The sequence below is a fragment of the Hypanus sabinus genome, chromosome 12 (genome assembly GCF_030144855.1).
Source record: "Hypanus sabinus isolate sHypSab1 chromosome 12, sHypSab1.hap1, whole genome shotgun sequence".
NCBI lineage: Eukaryota > Metazoa > Chordata > Chondrichthyes > Myliobatiformes > Dasyatidae > Hypanus > Hypanus sabinus.
Window position 1 is genome coordinate 32,497,128 of NC_082717.1, and position 24,987 is coordinate 32,522,114.

Below are 24,987 nucleotides of genomic sequence, written 5' to 3' on the forward strand. Positions count from 1 at the left end.
CATCTCAAAAGGGGAATATATTCTTCTCTTTTCCTTTTTCTGATATCACTTCCTGAAAGTTATACTGCTCTCTAATGACTAGGCAGCCTCAAATGGAAGCTATTCTCTGCCATGAAACTGCAGTTCAGCTAAGCCTGTTCACAAATTCAGTCCAAAGGTACATAACCACTTAACATCATCCTCTGGGAAATGACACCATGGAAAAGCCATGATATTTCAGTAACTTTTTTTCTTAAATGTGCTGGCAAATAACAAAGGCACAATAAAAGCAGTATAAGACTTTAAGACCCATAATGTCACCAGCTTGCTAACTTTAGCAAATAAATAGACAAATGGAAATTGCAAATTGGATCAAAAATTAAACAAGAATGCACTATTCCATGCCTTTGCACCTTCCATGTTTTGATGACATGTACTGTCTCAAAGCTCTGGAGAGTTATTGTCAATGCTGATTCTAAAAAGTCTTTCAAATCCTTTGGCAGGGTAAGTGAACCAGCATTAGTGACCCCTCTCAGGCTACATCCCATCTCTAAGGCTCCAGTTCGACACACAACCAACTCAGCGAAGCAAGCTGCATTGCTTACATGCTTGACAGCAAGCTCTTGAAATAGACACTTGCCTCAAAATGTTGTCATGGCAGAATATTTCCGGTGAGACAAAGGAGACACTTCAGACATTTTTGAAACCTAGTTGGAAACAAAAAAAAAACAAATAACATACATCATCAGCTCACAGGAATCCCTGGCCCATGATCGATCAAAATGACAATGCATTTGGGAAAGCGTTGAGTGCAGCCATCTCTTCATCAGGAGCATGTGGAGTCAAGAAAAAATGGCAGAAGGAACAGAAAATGTCCACAAAAATGACATACCCACCCTTTCCTGCCCTTTATGTAACAGTCTGCAGACTCTCTTCTGGACTGACAGACAAAAGTGGGAGCAAATCATCCCTGACCCTAAGGGACTGCTTAATAGAGAGAAAGAATTGGAAGTACTCTGCCATTTTCTTGGAATCTTTTGGATGTATATATGTTGTCAATCATTTTACAACCAGTTAGCATGATTGAACTCTGGGTTGCCAATACTAACAACTTAAAAGTGAACATCTCATAATATAACATTTCTGGGATTCATTGCGTCTTAAGCAAAAATGGATGTCAGATGACCGATGTAATAATTTGCTGGAAAATACAATTTGCAGCTGACATTTTCAGTTACAAAATCTACAATCATACCTCCTGCTTAATGTCAGGTTGCAGATTGTCAACTCTTAGAACAATCATGGCAGTGTATTTCTAAGAATTAGAACCAGAATCAGAAAAGGGGCTATTATCCATGACATACATTGTGAAATTTGTTTTGTGGTAGCAGTATGATGCAAGATATAAAAGTTACTATAAGTTAGAATAAAAACAAATAAAGAGTGCAAAGGTGGAATAGAAAAATAGTATTCATAGGCTCATGGACTGTTCTGAAATTTGATGGCAGAGGAGAAGAAGCTTTTTCTAAAACACTGACTGTGGGTCTTCATGCGCCTCTGCACCTTATCCCTTGTGCCAGATGCTGTGGGTCCTCAATGATGGATATCACCTTCTTGAGGAACCACCTTTTGAAGATGTCCCTGATGATGGGAAGGCTTGTGCTATGATGGAGCTGGCTGAGTCAACAGCCCTCTGATTCTCCATCTCAGGTGGTGATGCAACTAAGCAGAATGCTCTCCACCATATACCTCTGTAGAAATCTTCTAGAGTCTTCGGTGACATACGAAATCCCCTCAAAATCAGAAACTGAATCAGGATCATAATCAGGCTCAATATCACGGGAACATGTTGTCAAATTTGTTGTTTTGCAGCTGCATTACATTGCAATATATAATTTAAAAAACTATAAATTACAATAAGTATAAGATATAAAAATAAAAAAAAAATAGTGCAAAAAGAGAGCAAAAGTAGTGTGGTAGTGTTTATGGGTTTATTGTCCATTCAGAATCTGATGGCAGAGAGGAAGAATCTGTTCCTGACATCCTGAGTGGGTGTCTTCAGGCTCCTGTACCTCCTCCTTGATGATAGAAATGAGAAGATGGCATGTCCTTATATCTTATGTTCCTGGATTATAGGGGTCATTAATGATAGATGCTTGCTTTTTGAGGCATTGACTTTTGAAGGTGTCCTCAGTGCTGGGGAGGCTAGTGCCCATGATGGTTTTGGCTGAGTTCACAACTTTCTGCAGCTTTTTCCAATCTTGTGCAGTGTCCCCTCCATACTAGACAATAAAGCAACCAGTTAGAATCTGTAGAAATTTGTGAGAGTATTTAATGACATACCAAGCCTCCTCAATTTCCTAATGAGATATAGCCACTGTGGTGCCTTCTTTGTAATTGCATAAATATGTTAAGCCCAGAATAGGTCTTCAGAGATATTGACACTGAGGAACTTGAAACTGTTAACCTCTTTCCACTGCTGATCCCTTGCTGAGGACTGGAGTGTGTTCCTTTGACCTCCTTTTCCCAAAGTCCACAATCAATTCCTTGGTTTTACTGATACTGAGAGCAAGGTTGTTGTTGTAACACCACTCTATCGGCTGATCTATTTCACTCCTGCATGGCTCCATGTTACCAGCTGAAATTCTGCAACACCAATTGAGTCATCAGCAAATTCACTGATGGACATTGAGCTCTGCCACACCACACAGTCATGGGTGTAGAGAAAGTAGAGACGTGGGCTAAGGGCACATCCTTGAGGAGTGCCAGTCTTGATTGTCAATGATGAGGAGATGTTATTTCCAATCTGCACTGACTGTGGTCTCCCAGTGAGGAAGTCGAGGATCCAGTTGCAGAGGGAGGTAGAGACTCAGGTTTTAGAACTTGTAATGAAGAATAGTTGCTGATTGCATCAATGTGTTCGGCCCAAAACAGATCCTCTGAGATGTTGATGTCAATGAACCTAAAGATGCTTACTCATTCTTCTGCCAACCCCTCAACGAAGCCTTCCGTGTATTCTCCAAAGTTTTACTTTCTGAAGTCCCCAATCAGTTTCTTGATCTTGCTGATGTTGAGTGCAGGGTTGTTCTTGCGACACCACTCAATCGCTCGATCTTTCTCACTCCTGTACACCTTGTTACCATCCGAAACTTTACAAGCAACAGTAGTGTCATTAAGGAATTTATAGATGGTGTTTGAACTGTGCATAGCTTCACAGTCAAGTGTGTAGAGAGAGTAGAACAGTGGAAGATAGCTTTGATTTTATTCTATATCTGTTCTAACTTTAATCTCATCTAGAATAGTAGTGGTTTTACCAGTGGCTTCATTGTATCTTTGTGTCTGCATGGAGAACGTAAGATATAGCAGTAGAATTAAGCCGTTCGACTCATCAAGACTGTCCTGTCATTCATTCATGGATGATTCTCCTGCTTTCTTGCTATAATGCTCAACTCTTTCCAATACATCCAATGACTTGTTATCTGTAGCAACGAATTATCCAGATTTATCATCTTCTCGCTGAAGGAATTCTTCTTCATCTCAGTTTGTTTCTAAGGTTCTGCTCTCATTTTTTAAACACTTATACTAACAGAAGCATCCTCTACACTTTCCTCTTGTCCAGTCCTTTTGGTTTTTTGTACGTTTTGATGACATGCCCCTCATCATAGAAACATAGAACACCTACTGCACAATACAGGCCCTTCGGCCAACAAAGTAGTGCTGAACATGTTTCTATGTTAGAAATTGCTAGACTTACCCATAGCCCTCTATTTTTTTAAGCTCCATGTACCTATCCAAAAGTCTCTTAAAAGACCCTATCATATCTGCCTCCACCACTGCTGCTGGCAGCCCATTACCCGCACTCACCACTCTCTTGAGTAAAAAACTTAACCCCTGACTTCACTGTACCTACTCCCCAGCGCCTTAAACCTGTGTCCTCTTATGGCAACCACTCCAGCCCTGGGAAAAAGCCTCTAACAATCCACATGATCAATGCCTCTCATCATCTTATACACCCCTATCAAGTCACCCCCATCCTCTGTCGCTCCAAGGAGAAAAGGCTGAGTTCACTCAACCTGCTCTCATAAGGCATGCTCCTCAATCCAGGCAACATCCTTGTAAATCTCCTCTGCACCTTCTCTATGCTTTCCACATCCTTCCTCCAAGTGGGGTCTGACCAGGGTCCTATATAGCTGCAACATTACCTCTAGACTCCTAAATTCAATTCCATGATTGACGAAGACCAATACACCGTACCCCTTCTTAACCACAAATTCAACCTGTGCAGCTGCTTCGAGCATCCTATTGTCTCGGACTCCAAGATCCCTCTAATCCTCCACACTGCCAAGAGTCTTACCATTAATACTATATTCTACCATCATATTTGACCTACCAAAATGAATCACTTCACACTTATCTGGATTGAAGTCCATCTTCCACTTCTCAGCCCAGTTTTACATCCTATCAATGTCCCGCTGTAACCTCTGACAGCCCTCCACACTATCCATAACACCTCCAACCTTTGTGTCATCAGCAAACTAACTAATCCTACCCTCCACTTCCTCATCCAGGTCATTTATAGAAATCACAAAACGTAAGGGTCCCAGAACAGATCCCTGAGGCATTCCACTGGTGACTGACCTCCATGCAGAATATGATCGGTCTACAACCACACTACCTTCTGTGGGCAAGCTAATTCTGGATCCGTAAAGCAATGTGCCCTTGGATCCCTTGCTTCCTTACTTTCTCAATAAGCCTTACATGGGGTACCTTATCAAGTGCCTTGTTGGAATCCATATACACTACATCTACTGCTCTTCCTTCATCAATGTGTTAAGTCACATCCTCAAAAAATTCAATCAGGCTCGTAAGGTAGGACTTGCCCTTGACAAAGCCATACTGACTACTCCTAATCATATTACCAAATGTTCATAAGTCCTGCCTCTCAGGATCTTCTCCATCACCTTACCAACCACTGAGGTCAGACTCACTTGTCTATAATTTCATGGGCTATCTCTACTCCCTTTCTTGAATAAAGGAACAACATCCACAACCCTCCAATCCTCTGAAACCTCTCCCGTCCCTATTGATGATGCAAAGACCATTGCCAGAGGCTCAGCAATCTCCTCCCTTGCCTCCCAGAGTAGCTTGGGGCACATCTCATTTGGTCCTTTCGACTTATCCAACTTGATGCTTTCCGAAAGCTCCAGCACATCCTCTTTCTTAATATCTACATGCTCAAACTTTTCAATCCACTGGAAATCATCCCGACAATCACCAAGAACCTTTTCTATAGTGAATACTGAAGCAAAGTACTCATTAAGTACCACTGCTATTTCCTCCGGTTCCATACACACTTTCCCACTGTCACACTTGATAGGTCCTCTTCTTTCACGTCTAATCCTCTTGTTCTTCACATACTTGTAGAATGCCTTGGGGTTTTCCTTAATTCTGCCTGCCAAGGCCTTCTCATGGCCCCTTCTGGCCCTCCTAATTTCCTTCTTAAACTTCTTTCTGTTAGCCTTATAATCTTCTAGATCTCTAACATTACCTAGCTCTCTGAATCTTTTGTAAGCTTTTCTTTTCTTCTTCACTAGATTTATTACAGCCTTTGTACACCACGGTTCCTGTTCCCTACCATAACTTCCCTGTCTCTTTGGAAAGTACCTATGCAGATCTCCACACGAATATCCCCTGAATATTTGCCACATTTCTTCTGTACTTTTCCCTGAGAACATCTGCTTCCAATTTAAGCCTCCAATTTCCTGCCTGATAGCCTCATAATTCCCCTTGCTCCAATTAAACATTTTTCTAACTTGTCTGTTCCTATCTCTCTCTAATGCTATTGTAAAGGAGATAGAATTATGAACACTATCTCCAAAATGCTCTCCCACTGAGAGATCTGACACCTGACCAGATTCATTTCCCAATACCAAATCAAGTGGAGCCTCTCCTCTTGTAGGCTTATCTACATATTGTGTCAAGAAACCTTCCTGAACACTCCTAACAGACTCCACCCCATCTAAGCCCCTTGCTCTAGGAAGATGCCAATTGATATTTGGGAAATTTAAATCTCCTATCACAACAACTGTTATTGTTACACCTTTCCAGGATCTGTTTCACTATCTGCTCCTCGATATCACTGTCACTATTGGGCGGCCTATTAAAAACATCCAGTAAAGTTATTTTTTGCTTCCTGTTCCTGACCTCTACCCACAGAGACTCCTTAGTCAATCCCTCCATGGCGTCCACTTTTTCTGCAGCCATGACACTATTTCTGATCATCAGTGCCACGCCCCCACCCCTTTTGCTTCCCTCCCTGTCCTTTCTGAAACATCAAAAACCTGGCATTTGAAGTAGCCATTCCTGTCCCTGAACCATCCAGGTCTCTGTAATGGCCACTACATCATATCTCCAAGTACTCATCCACTCTCTTTGTTCACAATACACCTTGTGTTAAAATAGACACATCTCAAACCTTCGGTCTGAGCATGTCCCTTTTCTATCTCTCGCCTATCCTCCCTCTCGTACTGTCTACAAGCTTTCTCTATTTGTGAGCCAACCTCCTCTTCCCCAGTCTCTTCAGTTTGGTTCCCACCCCCAGCAATTCTAGTTTAAACTCTCCCCAGTAGCCTTAGCAAACCTCCCCACCAGGATATTGGTTCCCCCTGGGATTCAAGTGTAACCCGTCCTTTTTGTAAAGGTCACACCTGCCCCAAAAGAGGTCCCAATGATTCAGAAATCTGAATCCCTGCCCACTGCTCCAATCCCACAGGCACACATTTATCCTCCACCTCATTCTATTCCTATACTCACCGTCGTGTTGCACAGGCAGTAATCCCGAGATAACTACCTTTGCGGTCCTGCTTCTCAACTTCCTTCCTAACTCCCTGTTATCTTTTTTCAGGAGGTCTTTCCTTTTTCTACCTATGTACCACGACCTCTGGCTGTTCTCCCTCCCACTGCAGGATACCTTGAACACCATCTGAAACATCCCGAACCCTGACACCTGGGAGGCAAACTACCATCCGAGTTTCTTTCCTGTGTCCACTGAATTGCCTGTCTGAGCCCTTAACTATAGAGTCCCCTAACACTACTGCCTTCCTCTTCCTTACCCTACCCTTCTGAGCGATAGAGGCATGGCCACTGTTGCTTCCCCCAGGTAGGCTGTCCCCCCCCCCCCCACCCCCCAACAGTACTCAAACAGGAGTACTTATTGTCAAGGGGTACAGCCACAGGGGTACTCTCTAGTGCCTGACTCTTCCCCTTCCCCCTCCTGACTGTGATCCACTTGTCTATCTCCCGTGGCCCTGGTATGACCACCTGTCTATAACTCCTCTCTATCACCTCCTCGCTCTCCCTGACCAGATGAAGGAGAATCTCCATGAAGATGAAGCTGCATCTCCAGTTCCCTAATGCAGTCTCTTAGGAGCTGCAGCTCGACACACCGGGTGCAGATATGGCCGTCCAGGAGGCTGGGAGACTCCAGGACCCCCACATCTGACACCGAGCACAGAAAACTGGCCTCACACACATACTACTTTCTCTCTGCAATTAACACAGTTAAACCAACCTCGCCTCGTCCCGTTACCACCTAAGTCTGTTGAGCCAAAGCCCTATCACTCTGCTGTCTCTCACTCCCCTGCCTGCTGGATATGGTAGTATTCTTTTTAAACCTTTCGCGTTCTACTGGCTGACATCATGCACCTTTTGAACTCTCTCGAATTCACACAATCATGAAATACTCCTTATTTGATGTGACTTTCATTCGTAGTTTGAGCTCATTAACCTCTGATGAGCACTTTGTCCAAGTTAAGTTTCTTAAGGGAAAATTTTGCCAGACAAATCTGTTGGAATTTTTTGAAGAAATAACAAGCAGGATAGACAAAGAAGAATTGGTTGCGGTTGTGTACTTGGATTTTCAGAAGGCCTTTCATAAGGTGCCACATGGGAGGTTGCTTAACAAGCTACAAGCCCGTGGTATCACAGTAAAGATTCTAGCATGGATAATGCAGTGGCTGATTGGCAGAAGGCTAAGAGTGGGAATGAAGGGAGCAATTTCTGATTGGCTGCTGGTGCCTAGTGGTGTTCCACAGGTGTCTGTGTTGGGACCGATTCTTTTTATGTATATGTCAATGATTTGGATGATGGAATTGATGGCTTTGTTGCAAAATTTGCAGACAATATGAAGATAGGTGGAGGGGCAGACAGTTCTGAGGAAGCAGAGAGGGTACAGAAGGACTTAGATTAGGAGTATGGGCAAAGAAGTGGCAGATGGAATACAGTGTTGGGAAGTGTATTGTCATACATACACTTTGGTAGAAGAAGAGAAAGCATTGACTATTTTCTAAATGGAGAGAAAGTACAAAAAACTGAGGTGCAAAGGGACTTGGGGGTCCTTGGACAGGATTCCTTAAAGATTAATTTGCAGGGGAGACTGTGGTGAGGAAGGCAAATCTGATGTTAGCATTCATTTCAAGAGAACTAGAATATAAATGCAAGGATGTAATGTTGAGATTTTATAAAGCACTGGTGGTGCCTCACTTGGAGTTTTAGGCCCCTTATCTTAGAAAGGATGTGCTGAAACTAAAGAGGGTTCAAAAGAGGTTAAAAAAATGATTCCAGGATTGAATGGCTTGTCATATGAAGAATGTTTGATGGCTCTGGGCCAGCATTCACTAAAATTCAGGTGAATGAGGGGTGACCTCATTGAAACTTATTGAATGGAGAAATGCATTGATAGAGTGGATGGAGAGAATGTTTCCTATTGTGGGAGTGTCTAAGACCAGAGGACGCTGCCTCAGAATAGAGGGGCGTCATTTTAGAATGAAAATGAGGAGGAATTTGTTTAGCCAGTGAGTGATGAATCTGTGGAAGTCTTTGCCACAGGCAGCTGTGGAGGCAAAGTCTTTATGTATATTTAAGGAAGATTATTGATTGGTCAGGGCATGAAGGGATATGGGGAGAAGGCAGGAGATTAGGCTTGAGAGGAAAATTGGATCAGCCATGATGAAATGGCAGAACAGACTTGATGGGCCAAATGACCTTTCCTGCTCCTACATGTTATGGTCTTAAAGTCCATAAATGTATAAAGTGAAAAGCTGAGGTCCCAACACTGACACCTCTGAAAAGGATTCCTTTATCCCTCCTCTCTAACTTCGACCAACAGCCAATATTTGAACCATGCCTCTAATATCATCGGCTCTTGCCTTGCTTCTCAGTCTTGTATGCAGCACCCTGATAAAAACCTTCTGAAAACCCAAATAAGTAACATCCAGCGACTCTCTTTTGCCTAACCGTTTCATACCTCCTGAAAAAATTCAAACAAACTTGCTCTAACCACCTCATCCCCAGAACCTGGCTCAAAGCTGACATAACCATTTGGTGAGAGGACTGGTGTACGAGGCATCTGCTACATTATACCTCTCAATGTCATTGGGGTGTAAAGGGATCTTGGGGGTCCAGGTCCATAGTTCACTATAAGTGGTTATGTAGGTGGATAAGTTGGTAATGGAGGTGTATGGCATGTTTGTCTTCATTGATAGGGGTACTGAGTATAAGAGTAAGAAGTCACACTGCAGCTATAAATGCTTAATCAGGTTGTACTTGTGGTATTGTATGCAATTCTGGTCACACCATTAGAGGAAAGCTGTGGAGACTATGGTGGGGGTGCAGAAGAATCTTACCAGGGTACTGCATGGATGAGATGGTAATAACTATAAGAAAAGGTTGGATAAACTTGGGGTGTTCTCCTGTGAGTGTCAGAGATCAGGTAGAGGTTTTTAAAATTATGAAAGTAGTGTAGGCGGTCAGAGGACATGCTTTTGAGATCAGAGGAGGGATGTTGAAAGGCGATGGGAGGGACATGGTTTTTTTTGCACAGAGTGGTAGGTGTCTGAAATAGGTTTCCGGAAGTGGAAAGAGGCAGCTTGGTGGAGTTTCAGAGGCTTTTAGATAGACTCACAAATATAAAGGGAATGGAGGGAAATGGATAATATCGAGGAGCAGGACATTTAGTATAAATTGATATCAGAATTGGCTTATCATAGGTCTAATGGCATCCAGTGCTCTACTGTTTTATGTTGTATATACAAAATCTGAGCCAACAAAGATATTTGGAGGAAATAAACTTGCCATATTATTGCTAAAGATCTTTAACATTATCGTGGGAGGATATGGCACAATCTCAAGAAAAATATTTGACTTAAAACATTACAGATTTGCTTGAAACACTGAAATTCCATTGTTAGATTTCTGTTCAACTTACTCTTTAAGTTATACTGGTACCTTTGAGAAAGAGAAACCTGGAAATATCACAATACATGAGAATGGACAATAAAGCATAAAATGGAAAGACTGGGTGAGAAATGTGATCCTACATATGCATAGAAGAACATATGTGGGCCTCACAGGCATCCTCTGCCATTCAGTAAGAGTATGAATGATCTAATTTCCTGTCCCATCTTGATTGTACACCCATTCCACGTACCCAAAGTATATTTAAACTTTCTAAGCATTGAATAGTCTCACTGACTGAGTATCTACAGCCCTCTGAAGCAAGATTTCAAAATTAGGCTGACACATCTGACAAATTAAATGAGCAACGAGAGCTTATATAATCTGGTAATTCATTGATTTATTTGAATCATGCAAATCACATTTTTCAGATTAGAGCAGGCACTCAGAGATACACAGATAACAGGTGTAGAGAAGGACTCAAAGTCAAATACAGAATATTTCTCATGCCTTTTAAGATTGGGTTGCCATAACCCCACTTTATCAACTACCGCTCCAGATTTATCTTGGAACCTTGGCCTGAATGCTAGGAAGCATTACCCTGACTTGACCATTTTGTTACCTGTGAGAAAGGATATATGGCTGGTTCTACACAAGTAAGGCCAGTGGATCAGTTTACTATGGTCAATTTACCAGACTATTTTATGTGTTGCAACTAAAATACTCTTCAGTTTGAGAAGATCAGTTTTCATGACCAGCATTATGTTCTTAATAAGTTCATTTAGTGTTTTATTTTGTCTTAAATATGTCAGGAAATGATCTACCAGTCTTGAACGCTTACTACGGCAATTCTCTAGCTCTATGCACCTTTACTGTGGAACGAAACCTTGCTATTGCTAACCGACCTAAGCAAAGCACTTACCATAATAAACTGACTTTTCCCTTGGTTGAAATTCAAGCACAGACCATAAAGAATCTCAGCCTTCCATAAAATGAACAATCAGAAAGGCCATTTTATTAGTCTCTGTATCTGTAATAACAAACTTGACTGTAGTTAGTGTAACTTTTCTTTCCTTTTCAGCTCCATGGTTTCCAAATATGTTTCAGGTAGAAATGTAGTTTTGTTGTCTGCTTTTGCTAGCCAGCAGTGACATTTTTAATTTTAGCTTTCCCTATACATTAGAGATTTTTCATTTATCCCCCTAATAAATATTGCATCAGAACCTACTGTAAAGGTTTTAATATTGTTTGGTTGTAAAAAACTTCAGATTATTTAATGAAAGTATCCCCTTCAAGACTGGTGTTATTTTGCTCAATGATGATGAAGTTAATTGCTAATCACATTGACAATGGAAGAGTCCTTCTGGAAAATGGAAGACTCTTCTGATTAAAAAAAATAAAAACATCTCTTTTAGTTTAGTGTTAGCATCCACTTAGTTTTTGGGAAATTCTGGCTGTTAACTTTACGAATTTATTGCCGGATTATTGAGTGTCCATTGAAATGTGTTCTTGGAAAATTTTGAGAGTTGACTGACTTTTACACATTTTATAAGTTGCCTCCATATGGCAGGTCAGGTCTTAAGACATATGTAGGAAGTACAAAAAGCACTAATATTTCCCAATGAAAATTAGTTTCCTCAGTAGGGTATTTTGGATTTTTTCAAACGTATTTTTATTATGCCCTTATGGCATGCAACATTCTTGAACTGAGCTGCACATTGCAAACTTTTATGTGTCTGAGGTTGAATTCCTTCATCATTTTCAATGCTTAATGGAGCAAAATTGATGGTATTGACTTTTTTAAATAATAAAGTTGCCTTGTACAATCCACCCACTGGGTTCCTACTAAGTCACATGTCAAAGAAAGAGACCCATAAGTCTCTGAGGACTTTAAGTATTCTAATAAAGGTGAAAGAGGGAAACTCAGAAATTAAAAACCATGTTTATAAGTACTTGTCAGCAAACAATAAAATATTAGAAATATTCAGCATCAATGAATAGATGAATAAAGTTAAAATTTCAGGTCATAAACTTTTATCACAAGTGGGAAAAGTTAGAAATTAAACTATTTTTAAGTTGCAGAGAGAATGGGTAGTTGGTGGGAGGACTGAAGATTCAGATGAACACAAAACAGAAGATAAATCATTTGAGAGGACGGAGTCCAAGAACAACATAAATGGGGCTGAAGGAAAATGAAAAGGTAAAAAGACTGGTATTGCAGCTCCTGCAGTTGATGGAAAGATGTCATGAAAATGATAATGTGTGTTGGTGGATATGGAGGGTTGCTGAAGCAAAGGACCTTCACTGCTGCCATAAACACCATAGGAACATAAGAACATAAGAAATAGCAACAGGAGTTGGCCATCTGGCACATCAAACCTGCTCCACCATTCAACAAGATCATGGACTCATCTCCACCTCCCTGCCGTACCCCCATAACCTTTAATTCCCCTACTATGCAAAAATCTATGCAACCTTGTCTTAAGTATATCTACTGAGGTAGCCTCCATTGCTTCATTGGGTGGAGAATTCCATAGATTCACCACTCTCAGGGAAAAGCAGTTCCTCCTCATCTTCATCCTACTCCCCCGATCTTGAGGCTTTGTCCCCTAGTTCTAGTCTCACTTACCAGTGGAAACAACTTTCCTGCCTCTATCTTATTTATCCCTTTCATAATTTTATATGTTTCTATAAGATTTTCCTTCATTCTTCCGAATTCCAGTGAGTACAGCCTGGGGCGACTCAATCTCTCCTCAAAGTCCAGTCCCTTCATCTCTGGAATCAATCTGGTGAACCTCTTCTGCACTGCCTTCAAGGCCAGTATATCCTTCCTCAAGTAAGGAGACCAGAAGTGCACACAGTACTCCAGGTGTGGCCTCACCAGTACCCCGTACAGTTGCAGCATAACCTCCCTGCTCTTGAATTCAATCCCTCGATCAATGAAGGCCAACGTTCCATTTGCCTTCTTGATAGTCTGCTGCACCTGCAAATCAACCTTTGGTGATTCATGCCAGCCACATAACAGGCAGTAACGAACTGAAGTGAAACAGAAAGAGGAAGTGAAACAGAAAGAGGAAGTGAGGATGTGTCATGTGTGTCTTCAGTGTGCTTAAGGTCACAGATTTCCATTGGAAGTGAAGGATGGTGAGGTGGAAAGTGAGTTCAAAGGGGAAATACATTAATTCATTTTGAGAGGATGAGAATATTAAAGCAAGGATATAATTTTGAGGCTTTATAAAGTGTTAGTCATACTGCATTTGGAGTACTGTGAGCAGTTTCAGCCCCCTTATTGAAGAAAGGATGTACTGGGATTGGAGAGAGTCCAAAGGAGATTCGCGAGTATGATGTTGGGAATGAAAGGGTTAATGTTTGAGGAACGTTTGATGGCTCTGGGCCTATACTTGCTGGAGTTGAAAAGAATTATGGGAGATCTTATTGAAACCTATTGGATATTGAAATCCTCTAGAGTGGATGGAGAGGATGTTTTCAAAGTGGGAGAGATTATGAGCAGAGGGCACAGCCACAGAATATAAGGACCTCCCTGTAGGATAGGGATAAGGATGAATTTCTTTAGCTAAAAGGTAGTGAATCCTTGGGATTCATTGCTCCAGATGGCTATGGAGGCCAATTTACTGGATGTATTTAAAGCAGAGTTTGATGGGTTCTTGATTAGTAAGGGTGTCAAAGGTTACAGGGAAAAGGTAGGAATAAGGGGTTGAGAGGGATAATAAATCAGCCATGGGAGAATGGCAGAGCAGGCTCAATGGGCTGAATGGCCTAATTCTGCTCCTATGTCATATGGTTTTATGATCATTGTCTGGCCATCAACAGAGCCTATAATTAAGGACAGATTAACTCAACAATAAAAGCGTTTAGCTAATCAGAGAGAGGCAGCATGGATTTGCCAAGTCTAGGTCATGTCATGTCAAATAAACTCGATTAAATATTTTTATGAGGTGGCTAAAACTGTAAGTGAAGGATCTTTAAAGATCTTCTTTATATGGACTTCCCAAAGCCATTTGATAAAGGCTGTCAGATAAACTTGAAGGCTGAGAAACTGAAAGCGCATTATTGCTTTGGGTGAGAGATGGTTGAGAGCAAGAGCTGAAGGGCAGGGCACTCCAGATGCCGGGAAGAAACCAGTGATGCACAAAAAGATTTATGCTGGCACTGTAATTATTAATCATTTTTATTAATATCTTAGGTTTTCAAATAGAAAACCAGCATCTAGTTTTGTACATAAATGGGTTACAATGTAATCCGTGCAAATGTAAGACTGCAGTTAAGAGAAGATATCATTAGAATAAGTGAATAAAAATATCCAATGGATTTGTATACAAGCAAATGTGAGGGCATCCACTTTGGACATAACAAGACAATGACACATACTTCTCTATTTGATGAAAAGCTATAATGCCTGGAAGAACAAAATGAGTATGTTAAGTAATAAAATAATATAATCATTGAAAAAATATAATTTAAAGTAATCAAAATGTTAGAGATCTAAAATAGAAGGGATAGATGTTACAGCCCTGAATAGACTACTTGTGAAATGCTGTTAGTGGTTCTTTGATGAGATACGTGGGGGGCTCTCGGAGCAGTGAAGCACAGATTTATCACAATAATGTCTGGATTCCAATTTGCTTAAATTACAATATTGTTGAAACTATGGTGGAATATCCTGGAATTTAGATTGTTAAAATGTGATTTGTTTGAAGCTTTTGAAACATCAAGGGGAACTGAGGAAATAGATTGAGAAGAACTCAATAATTGGCGCATCTTAGGAGTAACATTCAAACACTAGTATCGGCCAATCACAACAGATTACAAGCCAAATGTTAACTTTAAATTAATAGATTTCTATTAATCTGAAGAATTTGTTATTTGAGCAAAATTGAATGTATGGAATGAAGTAAAAGATGAACCATGAATACTGACTAGCGGAATGAGCTCCAGAAACTAAATCACATTCAATTCCTCTTAAGTTCTAAACTACTCTGCTGGGAGCAGGTTATATGTAGTTCAAGAGAACAGCTGCTTGGATCTGCTATTACAAATACAAGTGAGAAACTCCAGATACAAAAAAAGAAGACCTTTAAGATCTGTTTAAGAGGTAGGAACCACACTTTTAAGGTTTTAGACTACATGTACCTATAGCTTACGTCTGGTAAGCGATATGTCTCATTGGTCTGGGTTATTGACAGGTTTTCCAAACAGTTCCACTCTATCTATTCAATACTAAGCATATCTAGGAAAAGGCATTATTGTGCTTCATCTTTCCTGGTGTCAGGACCAGAACCATGGCGAATAATTGGTTCCTTATATCAAATGGAAGCATCATTATACCAAAATAGACTTCCACTCATCTCAGGAGGGTCTTACCAACAATATTCCACTAAAGCAGAGCAGGAGAGTTGTAAGAGATGTTCGTTTAATACTGAGCTGAAGAAGAATTTCTTCAGGCATAGGGTGGTGAATCTATGGAATTTGTAGCCACAGAAGGTGATGCCTACCAAGTCAATGTATGTATTTAAGGCAGAGATTGAAGATTTTGCAGTCTGTTTTTTTTTCATCATATCTCTTTGAAGGACTCTTATATTGAAGGGGTTAAGGGTAACAGGGAGAAGGCAGGAGAATGGGAGAGGGAAAATATCAGCCGTGATCAATTGATGTAGCAACCTTAATGGGCCAAATGTTGTAATTCTGCTCTGATAACTTATGGTAAACCTTTCAGATTCTGAAGTCCTGAGTGATGGTGGCATCATATGATATTAGATGGAGTGCCTTTGCTACTCCCACTATGATTTTCATCCTACTTTTCCATTTATTACAGTGGTGAATATCCATGAAAGAAGTCTGGCAAGTGAAAATGGTCCAGCATGATTTCCTTGGTCTTAAAAAGTCAGGGAGCATGGTGAAAGCTTGAAATTGTGTGATGCTTCAGTGTTGCTAGGGTGACAGTATAGCTTCTTATGGAGTTATCAGCAAGATATACAGAATTCATCAACTACAGAGAAGTGATGAATGTCTCTGGAAAAAATATGAGAAATAGAAACAAAGGGAAGCAATTTAGCTCCTCATGACTGTTCTGTAAGATCATGGCTGAACTAAACACTTAACCCTTGATTAGCTTAATATTTAAAAATCCATCAATATCTGTCATGGAAATAACCAGACTCCATGGCCTTCGTGGATAGAGAATTTCTAAGATTCACTTCACTCTCGGTATTATGTTTTGTAACTCCAGAAACCAATCAAAAGAAAAACCCAGGAGCCATGAAATGCATGTCTATTTAATTTCTCTTTAGTGAGATGTGCATATATGACGTAGTGGCATAATGATGTATACCATTCACATACTTTTACATATAACCTGGAATGAATTATACATAATTCAAAGAATGCTTATACAAACAATAAATTTACAATATTACTCAAATATTACTGAAATATTAAATGCACTACACTCCTCCCTGCTTAGCTATAAGCTCCAACTCTCAAATCAAATATGTAATGCATTGCTCTCTTGTCATCCAGATACTGTACTGAGCAAAAATTTTAGGCACATATACATAGCTCGGGTGCCAAAGACGTTTGCACAGTACTGTACATATAGAGATTGGGGAAATGATATTAGTGAAAATATAGTGGGGCACCGTTGTAGAATAGTGGTTAGCACACGATCACCGCTCGGTGTGTTGGAGTTCAAAGTTCAATTCTGCCGCTGTTTGTAAGAAGTTTGTACATCATTTCCGTGACCATGTGGGCTTCCTCCCACATTCCAAATGTGTACTGCTTAGCAGGTTGAATGGTCATTGTAAATTGTCCTGTGATTAAGCTAGGGTTAAATAGGTGGGGTGGTGGGCAGTGCAGTTCATTGGGGTTGAGGAGCACGTCGCATCCTGTACCTCTAGATAGAATAAGATAAAAATCCAGTGGGTTTCTAGAGTTACTTGACTAGATCAGTTTAATCTGGTTGTAAAGGTTCCTTTAGGGATTTGTGATAATAACTAGCCAAAATGTTCAAAAACAATTCCAAATGACTCAGTATAAACTGAAATTAGTGTTCAGGTTCTAAGCATGTTATGGAAGGATGAGGTGTTAGCTTGCTTTTCCATATTGAGAAAACACATTAAGAAGATTAAAAGGTATTACAGTAAATGACCAGAGGCAAAGATTTAAAGAATTAAGACAAAGTTTTATTCTTTCAAGATGTAAAACTTCAGCAAAAGAAGTGATCCTGTCTTGTTAACAGAACTATAGGATGGGATGAAAAGGCTTATAGTGTGAGCAAAAATAGCTGTTATACTGAGGATAGAAAATTTCATACCACAACAAAGGATGCCCGAGAAATTGATGAGCAAATGGAGAATACAATATAAGAGTTTGTCAAAGAGATATGATGAAAAAGCAGACAGCAAAAGCTTCTGTAGATTAGTAAATAGGAAAACGCTAACAAATGTTATTTACAACTCTTTTACACTGAGGCGAGAGGACATCGGAAAGGCAGAAAAATTAAACAAGTATTCGTTTGCATAGAAGGAAGATAGAGAGGCTTCTGGAAATAATGGAAGCCAATAGGTAGAGAGCAAATGAGGAGTTGAAAGAAATCAACATTATAAAAAAGAATTTGGAGATATAAATGGATATGAAAGCCAATAAACCTGAAGGACCTGATGACCTGCATCCTGCAGTTTTGAAAGGGGAAAATGAACATTCCATTGATTCCATGACAGTTCCCACTCTAGCAAGTGTAATCCCACTATTTAAGGAAATAGACACATATAAAGAAAGGGTCCACAGACTGTATAGCCTGGCTTCAGTGGTGATGATTTTGTACCCATTTATATCTCTTCATTTAATTTATAATGCTGATTTCTTTCAACTCCTCATCTCTTCTCCACCTGTTGTCTTCCATTAATTCCAGAAGCCTCTGTATTCTTTCAGGAAGTGCATTTAGAGAAAAAGTAATGTAATTGAACTGAGTCAACTGAGATTTGCTTCCCAGTACTGCAAATAGATCAAATCCTTCTGCTAAGGATAAAGGATATCTTCGCAAATTTTTCTGGAAGAAAATACTTCAGCAAAGTGGACTTAGCTGAGGCCTACCTACAGATGGAGGTGGAAGAAGAGTCCAAAGTGTTTCTCACCATTAACACACACAAAGGGCTTTATCGTCATATTAGGTTTATTTCTGGAGTAGCATATGCAACAGCACTCTGGTAGAAGGCTATGGACCAAGTGCTGTCAAGCTGCTCAGAGATTGGGTGTCACTTGGATGACATCATTGTTACCGGTGAAGATGACAAAGAACTTCTCCAAAATGTCAAGACAGTGTTAAAAAGATTAGAAGATCATGACGCAACAAAAATGAATTCTTCAAATCAAAAATTACTTACTGCAGTCGCACCATTGGAGCACAATGAATCCACAAGTGTGTTGTGAAAATTCAAGCGGTACTGAATGTTCCAAGGCCAAAGGGCATGTCACAATTGAGGTTCTTTTTAGGGTTTTTCAATTACTGTAACAGATTCCTGCCAAACTTGGGTACTGCACTCCACTTGTTGAACTTATTACTACAGATCAGGAAGAAATAGCAATGGGCAAAGCAGTGTAACGTGGATTCCCAAAAGACAAAGGAAGTGGTGACATCAGACACTGTACTCACACATTGTGAACCACATTGTCCATTGAAGCTTACCTGTGGCCTCTCACCTCATAGTATAGATGCAGTCATGTCACATCTTATGGAAGTGATGGAAGGGAGTGCCCCCATAGGTTTTGCATCACGTCCTCTTGCCGCTGCAGAGAAAGAATATGCTCAGATAGACAGGCAGGCCTTGAGTCCGGTTTGGAGTGCAAAACATTTCAATCAGTACCTGTGTAAGAGACCATTTATCCTTGTTACTGATTTTCAATCCACTGAAAGGTGTTCAACCAACAGCAGTAGCATGAATGCAGAGATGGGCTCTGTTTCTTAGAGGACACAATTACAAGGCTGAATTCAAAAGGATGACAAATCATGAAAGTGGTGATGGATTGTCCTGTAAGTGATGATGGATCGTCCTGTTTACCCTTGAAAAAGGAAATATCTGAAAAATTTACCAAAACGGACACTCCTTTTGACATATTCTCCCCAGTGCATTTTTGAAGTCTTCCAGTTATAGCAGCGTTGATCCAAAGGGACACCGGAAAAGAACCCACACTATCTCAGGTCTACATGACAACCCAAACTGGAATGTGCCACAGAAGTTTCAATAGCCGCATTTTTTTACCAGACCCAGGATAAACTTGCCCTTGATTTTAGTTGTATTAGATGTGTATGTGTGTATATATGTAAGTTAATATCCACAATGATTATTGAAGTGCTCATGTAATACATATCTCTAATTTTTGGATTTATTCTGAACTTTATGCTTCCATCACTGTCTGAGGCCAACATATAGCTCCCATCGATGATTTTTATATCTTGCTCTTTCTTGGTTCCAGCCACACTGATACAGTTTCTTTATTTTATAATCTAAGATCCTTTCTGTCATTGTATAATAGGAGGGAATCTCTCCTTTATTTCCATTTCACCATTGTCTTCTAAGTATTCGGGAATATTCAATTCCCAATCTTTCAACCATGTCTCAGTAATGGCTGTTAGATCATACCTATTTCATTTTGTGCTATTAAATCACTTGTTTTGTTATGAATGTTGCATGCATTCTGATCTGCAGCCTTCAATTTTGTCTGTTTATTCTATTTTTCTGCTGCAACTCTGATTGTTCTACCCCTCTCTGAAAGACCTTGTCATTGCACACTTTGCAATACTCCACTACCTCCCTGTTCTTTCTCTTTAGTTTTCTAAGTGCTGTCTTACCACACCTACATTGGTTTTATAACAGGTCGAATTATTCCATTCACTCAGACATTGCTCACAGTCTGTTTCAAAGGAAGCTCATCCCAACAAACCACTTCTCTATTTTCCCAGCATTGGTGCCAATGCCCCATGAAATGAAGCATATTTTTCCACAGTAATTTGAAACCACACATTTGTCTCTTGGATCTTGAGGATATTTGCATATTTGGTAGTTAACCAGAGGTGGTAACTTCTGTGGTTCTGCTTTTTAATTTGAATACCAGCTATTTGTGCTGATTCTGTAGGATAATTTTATTAGTCCTTTCTACATGGTTGGATCTACGTGGGTGAACATATTCTCCCCACTGTCCCCACAAGTTCTTGTATGGACTTGAGATTTCCTTAAACCTGACACCAAGTGGACAACACAGCAATCAGGACTCCTGTTTGCAAACTCAGAAAACACGATCTGCCTCCTAACTATACTGTCTCAGGTCACAACTACATTTGTGTTACTCTCCCAACCTCTACCTCATGTGCCATAGTCAGTTTGTTTATCTGCTCTAATGCACACTAAAAGATGCAGGATTCATGTGCCTGTTGAGCAAGGGTTCAGGTTCCTCCTGTGCTACCTCCTGGTTCCATATACCTGCCTCAGTCATTGTCACACATTTATATCTCTCTTGACTGACTATTTCTACAGTACTCACATTAACGGCTGTGACTGCCAGTAGAAATAAAGTGACCAGGTGAGTTTCCTCTCCCATAACCACATCAATGTCCAAATATTGGTCTCCAGCTCATGAATATGATCCAAGTTTCCTTCAGCTGTACACATACTCTATCTGAGTTTGGCATAGATCACAACAATCTCCATCATCTCCAAATGACTAAAACTGCAACACACCACATGCCCTGCCATGTGAATAAGTTAGTTAATCAATCCAATTATTTGAATGAATTTATTTAATTACTTAAGTATAAAGCTGCAGCATTGTTGTTATCTCACCAAAGTCCTGCACTCAATCAAATTTGTATCTGGCACACAGTGCTCTCCTGGCCATAACACACTATATGTTAAAACAACCTATAAATGTATACCCTCGTCTTTCATATTTGCTAGTTGACCAATTATAGCTGATTAGAATCAGAATCAGATTTATTATCACCAGCATGTATTGTGAAACTTGTTAACTTAACAGCAGCAGTACAATGCAATACATGATAAATATAGAAGGAAAAAATAAATAACTCAATTACTGTAAGTATATATATGAATATTAAATAGTTGCTTTAAAAATAGCGCTTCGCTGGTAGGTTAGTTTTAGTTTTCTTTTCTGATTTTTTTTGTATTAAGTTTTATACTTTTTCTGTTGAAGTTGTTCCTATTTGTAATTCTGTTCTCTACTGCATAAATTAGTTATTATTTGCTATATTATTTATATGGAACTTTTGTTAACGATATGGAACTGGAAGTCATTTTTGGGTTAACTTTTTTGTAGAGCAAGCTGCCTTTTCGGGTAGCCGTCTAGTTTTGGGTTGCGAGAGTGGGGTGGGTTCTCCAGTTCCAACACTACTCACTGTTTCTTTTGTTTTCCTTTGTTATTCAGGACATGTCTCTGTTTAGATTCTACTGATCTATGTTTACATTTTTGCTCCCAGACTGTTACTGTACTTCTTGATTTTTTATATGCCTGCTACCTTCTATGCACTAACAATTGATAATGGTTAATACACTTAAATTTGTGAGCTGGAATGTAAAGGGATTGAATCATCCTGTTAAAAGAAGGTCTTCTCGCATATTAAACAACTCAAAGTTGACATTGCTTTACTTCAAGAAACTCATATTCATAGTTTTGATAATTCTCGGCTTTTGTCAAAGTGGGCGGGTCAGCATTTTCATTCATCCTTTACCGCCAAAGCGGGGGGGGGGGGGTTCTCTATTCTTATTAATTCAAATATTCCTTTTGAACTCCATAGTAAGATATCTGATACAAATGGCCGTTTTATTACTGTTTCTGCTAATTATATAATACTAAAGTCGTACGAGCAAACCTGTATGCTCCCAATTTTGATTATGTTAATTTTTTTGAACGTTTTTTCTCCTCACTACCAGATTTAAACTCATACTCCCTTACACTGGGTGGCAATTTTAATTGTTGGTTGGATTCTAATTTGGATCGATCATCCTCTGTTTCTAGATTACCTACTAAATCTGCCTTAGCTATTCACTCTTTTCATTCTAATTATGGTATCTCAGATTCCTTCATCCTACTGAGAAAGACTATTCTTTTTTTTCGCATGTTCACCATACCTTTACTAGAATTGACTATTTTTTACTTGATAATCAACTTATTCCATTTGTCTATTCTTGTGATTATCAGAGTATACTGATTTCTGACCATGCCCCAATTACTTCATCTTTAAATTTTCCTGGTCTCCCTCAGAGGAGTAAACACTTGCGTCTTGACTCGACTTTATTATTGGATGATGACTTTCTAAAATTTATTAAGGATCAGATAACCTTTTATTTTAACACCAATATATCGTCTGAAATGTCATCCCAGATTGTCTGGGATGCCATGAAAGCATATTTGAGGGGTCAAATAATCTCCTATACAGCAAATCTTAATAGAAAGTCCTGTACAGATCGATTAGACCTCATTAATCAGATTATAGAATTAGATCAACTGTATGCTCAAACTAAGAATCCTGAATTATACAAGAAGCGTATAGAACTTCAAACTAAATTTAATCTTCTGTCTACTCAACCTGTTGAATGCCAACTTCTTGAAAGTAAGAGTCGCTTTTATATTCATGGTGACAAATCTGGTAAATTTCTAGTGTTACGTACCTGTGACACGTGACAGTGGTGTACTTGTCACGTGACAGATGTTGAAACTATACTGGACTTGAGGTAATGGTCTTGTGATGGTGGAGTGACATCATTTTCCCGCCAGTAGAGGACATGTGACAGGCTTTTTTACAGGGTATAAAAGGAGGACCCCTCCCTGTGAGGAGGGGCAGTTCGTGGCTGGATTTGCCATGTTGACTTCATGCCACTGCGTGATTTAATGTTATGACGCAGTTTAGTTGAAAGATGAAGTTCTATTTAATGCCTAAAGTTTAAAAGGCCATTGCCAGCAGTCTCTTTATAATACTGCTAGTTGAGAATCAGTGGAGAGTGAAGATCGGAGTTCAGGAGTTAAAAGATCGAGGAGAATCGATTTCGACGGTGGAACAGGTTCGACCTTGTTTGATCCTCATTCCGAAGGAATTCGTTGACTGTGCTCGTGTTAATCCCTGTGAATAGCAGAAAGGATTGAGTACAGTGTTGTAAAGGAAAGGTCAGTGCCTTTAAGCCGTTTCATTCTTCATCTTCTTCATGGGAAAAGTGTGGTTTGGCGGGGAACTGCAACAACACGATGTGAAAGAGAATTTAAATCGTCTTAAGAAGTCTCCCCCTTAAATGGACTATGAGCATTTTGAACTTTTGCAATACTACTTCGAAGAACTGTTTTTGCAACATCGCTTTAAGAACTGTTTAAGCTGCCGCACAGCAGCTGATTCCCGGTTACGTGAGAGGTTTGTTTACTTTTGGGGGGTTTGTTTTCAGTGTTTAATAAATGTGTTATTTGTTATAAAAACCCCTGCCTCACTCATATATTTATTGTTGCTGAGTCCGTAACACTAGTCAATCAGCTGAGGCGTTCCAAAGCTAAACAACATATTACAAAGATCCGGAAGGAGAATGGAGACTTTACATCGGATCACTTAGAAATCAATGACGCATTTAAAAATTTTTACTCTCGACTTTATTCCTCTGGTTCTCTGAATGAGAATATTTCTGTTGATCTTTTTTTAAATAATCTGAATATTCCTTTGCTTTCATCTGATTTTAAAGCCAAACTTAATGTGCCTATATCATCAGAAGAAATATCTTTTGCAATTTTTGCATTGGCTTCAGGGAAATCTCCTGGACCTGATGGGTTCCCCGTAGAATTTTATAAATCATTCTCTTCACTTCATTCTCCTCAGTTACTCTCAGTACTATCTGACTCGTTTAATTATGGTAAATTGCCACCCTCTTTTAATGAGGCATCTATTATTCTTTTATTAAAAAATGGTAAAGACCCAACAGAGTGTTCCTCGTATAGGCCGATTTCTTTGCTTAATGTTGATGTTAAAATCTCGGCCAAAGTTTTGGCATAGATTAATAACTGTTGTACCCTCTATTATTTTTGATGATCAAACTGGTTTTATTAAAAACTGTCTTCCTTTTTTTAATATTTGGCATTTATTTAACATTTTATATTCACCTTCAACTGGGATTCCTGAAGGTGTTATTTCCCTCGATGCGGAGAAAGCATTTGATCGTATAGAGTGGAACTACCTTTCTGCAGTTTTGGAAAAATTTGACTTCGGTCAAAGTTTTATCTCTGGGATCAAATTGCTGTAACAGTGTCCTACTGCCCCTGTTTTGACTAATTTTCAGAAATCCCAGTTATTTAACCTCAAACGTGGCACCTGTCAAGGATGCCCTTTAAGTCCCTTTCTCTTTGAATTGGCTATAGAACCTTTGGTGATAGCCTTTCGAAGCTGTCCTGAATTGACCGGGATTTGGAGGGGGGGGGGGTGTTGAGCATAAAGTTTCTCTTTATGCTGATGACTTATTACTTTTTCTTTCAAATCCGTCTACATCCTTACCTCGAATGTTCTCACTTCTTGATCAGTTTAGCCAGTTTTCTAGCTATAAACTTAATTTACATAAGAGTGAACTTTTCTCAATTAATAAAGAAGCACAAGAATTAACATTCCGTGATCTCCCTTTTAAAGTAGTTCATAATCAATTTACTTATCTTGGGATTACAGTCACAAGGAAATTTAAAGATCTTATTCGTGAAAATTTTGCCAATCTTTTATATACTACA

At 39.6% G+C, this 24,987-nt stretch overlaps 1 long non-coding RNA gene across 1 annotated transcript; it reads right to left on the reverse strand.

Annotated features, from left to right (window-relative positions):
- Positions 1-621: 621 nt before the first annotated feature.
- Positions 622-23,321, reverse strand: LOC132402470 (uncharacterized). Its single transcript, XR_009514913.1, has 3 exons — positions 22,911-23,321; positions 18,914-19,014; positions 622-686 (listed from the first exon to the last, which is right to left on the reverse strand). It is a non-coding gene; the product is annotated as an uncharacterized LOC132402470 (long non-coding RNA).
- Between the last annotated feature and the right edge of the window lie 1,666 nt (positions 23,322-24,987).